This window comes from Halyomorpha halys, unplaced genomic scaffold, assembly GCF_000696795.3.
Source record: "Halyomorpha halys isolate HHAL.00 unplaced genomic scaffold, Hhal_1.1 Scaffold20.1, whole genome shotgun sequence".
NCBI classification, from domain to species: Eukaryota; Metazoa; Arthropoda; class Insecta; order Hemiptera; family Pentatomidae; genus Halyomorpha; species Halyomorpha halys.
Window position 1 is genome coordinate 101,974 of NW_027110474.1, and position 6,172 is coordinate 108,145.

The following is a 6,172-nucleotide window of genomic DNA, read 5'->3' on the forward strand; positions in this document are numbered from 1 at the left end:
TATATTCCGTACGTATTCTACCACTTTTATTCTTTATTAAGTATATTTCCCATTTGATTTCTTAATTACTATTTTGGACTATTTAATATATAACTATGTTGTACATTTATTTTATTCATTATTAATATAATGTAGACTACTATACTTTTGTATGTTTTAAAATTCTGTACATATTAATTTCAAATTTTTCCATGTTTCCTTCATGAACACCTTCTTACTATGTGTAAAATTTGTGATTTATTGAAATCAACTTTATAATGTTTATTTTCCCCAAGTTAAAAGTCCCATGGGTGCGTGGGTTGATGGGAGGTGAAGATGGACAAAAAACGGGTCGAGAGGAAGCTCTTTTACTGCATTGGGAATGCATTGGAAGAGGGGGCTGAGGAATTTTGTATAAGAGGTAGTGTTGTGTCGGGGCACACCAGGTTTGTTGTGTTAGTAATGGTTCAGTAACTCTAGTCTGAGGCTGTTGGTGTGGGTCTGCCATCTTTGCGGCCGTCCTGTCGGTGTCAGTATTGAAAAGTTTGTGGAGTGCTGGAGGCTGTAAAAAAAATGTATGTGCTCCATCATGATGAACTCTGTCACCGTTAGTAGGTTGAATGATGTATGTATGTGATCAGTCTTTGCTCTTTGTAATGAAGTATGTCGTACTATGCGTCTGATCATGCTGCTCTAAAACTGTTGGAGCTTATTAGCTGTTGTTGGTGCTATGTTGATCAGCAAGGGTGCTCTATAGAGCAGGGCTGGCCTGAGCACACTGTTATAAACCATTAATTTGAGGTGGAGGGAGAGATGAGGAGAAGTTAGCAGGTGACTAAGCCTGTAAGACTTAATCCTAACCTGCTTGATTTTCTTGTGGCAGTAGCGAGCTAACTTAATCAAGGGTTGTCCCCAGATATACTATTCTCCCTGCTGGTCTATTATCGTGTCCTGCTACCTTTAACATTAGGTAGAGAGAGCTAATTTTTCTAGAAGGAGAAAACAATACAGTCAGTCTTCTTGGGATTAACTGTAATATTCAGTCTCTCCAGTTTCCCAGTAATATCGGTACAAGCTTCCTCCGCCTGACGTAGAGCTTTCTCTACATTTACTGAGCAACTATAAATAGCTATGTCGTACGCGTACGCCGATATAGTAGCATTGTCGTACTTCGCTCCAACAGTTTCAGCTGTATGTATTGAGAACAGTACAGGAGATAGCACAGACCCTTGGGGAACTCCACAAGTGAGTGAGATACCGCAGTCTCCGGATACCGACACACAGTATCTCAACCGGAAGTAGGAGTTGTAGAGTTTGTCAGGTGAGGTATCCCTCTCTTGGGGAAACTGCTTAAACAATATTGTTTGTATCCCGTCATAGCCAGGGGCCTTATCCCCCCTCGAACGATGGAGAATGGCCTTTAGCTGTTTCGGGGATACGAACATGTAATTATTCCCAATGACCTCTGATGGTAATTCATTTAGGGGTCCTGTCCGTTTGGTGATCGTTTCGCCGTAGTGATTCGCAAACTTTTTGGCCTGCTCCTCAGCTGTCAGAAGTCTGTCACCTTCCTGAAGTATCATGGAGGTTCTCTTCCTGGTGCTCGTCTTGAGTAATTTCCAAAATTTTCTGTGATCGTGCATTCGTAGTTTCTCATGGCACATTGCGGTCCACTATTGCTTCATGAGGTTTCTGACCAGGGTGATAAAGGAGTTTACCACAGATTTCGCCTTCCCTAGTCCAAAACCATTTATTCTTCCGCAGGGCAATAAGCTAAACAATATGGTATAGTGTGGGTCCTAGTGTTGGTGGGGAGGGGGGAGGAGTCTGAACTGGCATGGTGGTATCGGCGGCCTCTCTGATGGAGGCTGTAAAGAACTCCAGATAGGTGTCAACTTCGTCTTCAGGGAGTTCATTTACGGGTGGAAGGACGTGGTGGGCCCAACTCATTTCACAATGGAAAGGGCTTGGCCGCCCAACATCGGCGAGCCACCAGAAGAAGATGAAGCTGACCCAGACTGAGACCAGGAGGCCTGGACCAGCCTGGTAACTGCAGGAGGCACCCAGACAGATGCGAAACAGGAGGACCTACGGGACGAATACAGTGGACAAGGTGCAGCCCCATCAATAAGGCGCTAAACCTAGCGCTGGGCTGCACCACAGTAAAAAATTTAATAATAAAATAAAACAATAAAAAAAAGAATTGGTGATCTTTGGGAGCAGTAGCTTGCGCAAAGCACAGCGCACAACCCCACTGCTCCCGCACCCCGAAGGATAAAACAAAAAAGTGTCAACTTCGTTCTTAGTGTGGAGGGATCGGGCAGTAGAAAGCTCGTGCTAGACCTGTGCTTGTGCTCCCGGTCGGCTTTAACATATTTTTATTTCGTTGGTGGTTATTAGTATTAGTATTAGTTAATTAGTAAATAGTTAATGATCGAAATGCTATTACAAAATGAATATATATTGATAATATATATAAAAGAATATTGAAATTCTTTTTTTAAATTTTTTTTTAGATGAAGTCTCAATCTATACAAATCTCAAGTAAGGTGTACTTCTAATCATAATACAAATATAATATTATAATATGATGAATACGTTTTGTGAATATATATTTCTTGGGTATATAAGTTTTATATATATAGTTGTGTTTTTTAATGTGATCTAGGTTGACAAGCTCAATTGCCAAATTCACAGTTCCTTTGTCTATTGTTATACATCTACACCTTTCACAACAGCTCTGATGAAGACTTAAATTGTGGGTCGAAACGTCGGTAATCAATAAATAGTTGAAAACTGTTTTTCTTTACCACCCTCTTCAAATTCACGATTAATCATGTAATCTGTTTTATTTACGTTCTTATGATTCGCTGCCAAGTTTTATGATTTTCTTGACAATGTTTGCTGAATGAACTATGTAATGTTTAAATATTAACAGTAACTAACGGAACTTGAAATATCCATGACCATCACACTACAAACTATCATTATATCCATTTTTCTTTAGTTTAAATTTCTTTTATGATTTTTTAAAAAATTAATTGATCAACGTATGTAGATTATTACTTGCATCCTTATGAGTAAATTAAAATAACAATTTGCAAATAAAATATGATTCATTTCTGTTGACACATTTATTTTTCATTATTGTATGATACGATACCTGTAATAGATTATGCAACACAATGCGAAGGAAACAGGCTTCAGAAAATCCTCACAACCTAGAAAAATGAAAAATGTTAGATCATGCTTATTACTGAGGCTTCCTGCTTTAAAATTATTTTAATCCTAATAACCTTCAACTAAATCGATAACTTGAAACTTATCCCTCTAAACGTGACTAACTTATAAAAGAAAGCCTCTTATGACAATATTTTGTAATATGATGATAAATTAGATTATAATTATTAACAACTTATCAAAGTATAACTAAATAATATTTATATATAATTTAATAATATGAACGATAATAAGTTTATAAATAACAAATAATAATAATAAAATAATTAACAAATTAAATTAATAAACTTTGAATTAATAAATATTGTTTGAAATTATTCATGTTCTTATTTTCTAAATTCCAAAAATTATTATTCTGTGGTTTAAGTACCTATATAAGCAGTATATCTATATCTATAGTATATGTATGTGTTGGAAAATCGAATTTTTAAGTACCGCATGAACGGAATACTGCTATTAAAAGTTGGGTCTGGAAATTTATTTTCTTCATAAGCCTTTATCCCCAAAACTTAATAAGTGATTTAGAAAATAAAAAATAGTTTTTAACATGTCTTTTTCTTATATACCCATACTCCGCTGGAATGCACCTTGTACTGAAACATAGTATTTCACACCCCTTCTAACAACGTAGACTACGACTATGTAAGTCATAAGATCTTATATACTGCCAAGTTGGCCACTCTGTTCTAGAGCTTTTGCCCCGTGTCCATTTCTAAGTCATAACAATAATAAATTTGTTATTTAAATTGTAATAATTTTAACAATAACTTAAATAATTGGGAAGAGGCATTAATAAATAATAAATTAAAGAATTAATAATTAGATATTATGATATATTCTTAAGTAGTAATGTGGATATTGAGCTATCGTAAGTGACTTCAGGTTTAAGATAAAACGTTGTAAAAACACAAACAATTTAACATCGTTAAAATTTTCATTTTTGGAGTTATCATATTTTACGACCGAATGCTTCAAATATGGAAAAAATTTAAAGGTATGATTTTTTATTTATAATTTACACAACAAAAACATGAATTTGTAATTAAACATTGTAGCATACACGTATTACAGTTTTTTTTTCTAAACTTGTTAAATAGAGATAAATATGGTGTTGGGCACCGATAGCTACTCTTCTAATATGAGTTACTAAAAAACGAAAATTATGAGAATGTTTTTTTAGCTTTGCTTAAATAGTGGATCTGGCAAAAATAAAGTTTTATTAATGTTTTGAAAGGTACGTGTTTCAAAGATATTACCGTAGACAGAGATTTCTTCATCTACTGTGGCCCCTCTACAGACTGTACCAAAGCTAGTAAGGTTATAAAAATATTTTATTTTTTCTTCTGATGTGCCAATATTCCAGAAAAGTAACAATGTTAAATTTTTAATTTTATCTTTTGTCATAAACTTTGTAATATTTGCTTTAAAATCATACAAAAAATAATAAGTAATTGTGGGAAGTGACGTTATTATCAATAACTTTCGTCAATATTTATATATTCTGAATACCGGAGATTAGTGAATGAACTCATATTTAAAAAAATAAAAGACTTATCTGACGTATTTTATTAATGCATTCACTACAATAGAACATGACATAGTTGTTTGTCTCTTTTTATTACGAAGATATGAGATAAAGATAAGAATTTAATTTATTTAAATACGTCACATTTCTCAGATAATTAATTTTTTACCGATGGCTAGTGAGGTAAGAAATCTGAAATTTGGATTCAGCACTCGTTAAAAAAAAAACTTCTAGGCTTTTCCTTTTTTTCAACATTTGATGACAGGACTAGAATGTACATCCCCAAAATGATGATGAAACGAGAAAGACTTTCGTCTTATATAAACAAAAATATGATAAAATATTTTTTAACAGGATCAGCTTCTTTCCTTTCATTTTGTTAATTTCTGAAAGGTTTGTAGCGTTCCTCTTTTTTATTCTTAATAATTTTTACACAAAATTTTTCGCCTTGTTGAGCGAAACTGTTTTTTCTATCAAATAAAGGCATACAGTTTAAAATGTACCGATATAAGTTGGAAGAGCAAAAGTTCAGCTTTTGAAAAGTTGAAGTTATATTGAATTTCGATAAAAAAGGGAGGAGGTATAAATTTATTTCGGGAACGCGCGACATCTGTTGAAAAACAATATCCTCAATAAAAAAAAAAGAAATAATTTTTATAATAATCCCAAAAAAACCTGCAAACCAATCTGACTTGGTTTTTTCTTCACAAAATATTTTTCTTCTACTGGAAGCGGCTTTTGGATTTTGTAATTTTTTATAAACTTATGCTCATTTAATACAATCAACAATCTATTTTCCTTATTCTAAATAAAAATAAATAGATGGGTATATAATAACCATTTTGCAAAAGTGGAATACTTATAATTAATATATTTTTTTAATTATGTAAAATGTTTTTTCTCAGCTCCTACGCCACATTGACAAGAACCCTTCAACACGTGTCTAATATTTTTCGACCAACTATCATTAGTAGATACATTTTGTATTATATTCTAAGGCACTTAACCCTCTTGTAGATCCCTGTGATATTATTCTAAAGGTACCAATCCCAGAATTAATAAAGAATATTGTTATTAATAAATATGTACTATGTTGCTAGAGCTCAATGGTACGAAAGAAATTTTAAATAAATATAACTTAAGTATCGGCGAAAGCAAAATGTTAAAAAAGAGAAGAAGGAATAAGATCTGACACCCTTGGACTGCTGTAAAATACTGTAATTTAATAGTTCAATGTTCTCAAAAATCTCCCCACTCCCTTCACATCCCTAGGCAAGGCCATCTTCTGTATAGCACCGACTTTATCCGCATCGTGTAAACTCCCTCCCTAGAAAGCGTGTGTTAAATCCCTACTGTGTCATCCCAATATCTACCTCCCATCTACCACACAAGAGCCATCCAGGGTGATTAATTTAGATTGACATTCCT

General features: G+C 33.7%; 1 protein-coding gene across 2 annotated transcripts in view; it reads right to left on the bottom strand.

The window, feature by feature from the left end:
• Positions 1 to 6,172, bottom strand: part of Eaat2 (Excitatory amino acid transporter 2) — a 165,940-nt gene that overhangs the window by 66,653 nt on the left and 93,115 nt on the right. For both annotated transcript variants that reach the window (XM_014421998.2, XM_014421989.2), the window contains exon 3: positions 3,143 to 3,200. The gene's annotated coding sequence lies outside the window, so the exon portion shown is untranslated. The remainder of the gene's footprint in view (positions 1 to 3,142; positions 3,201 to 6,172) is intronic.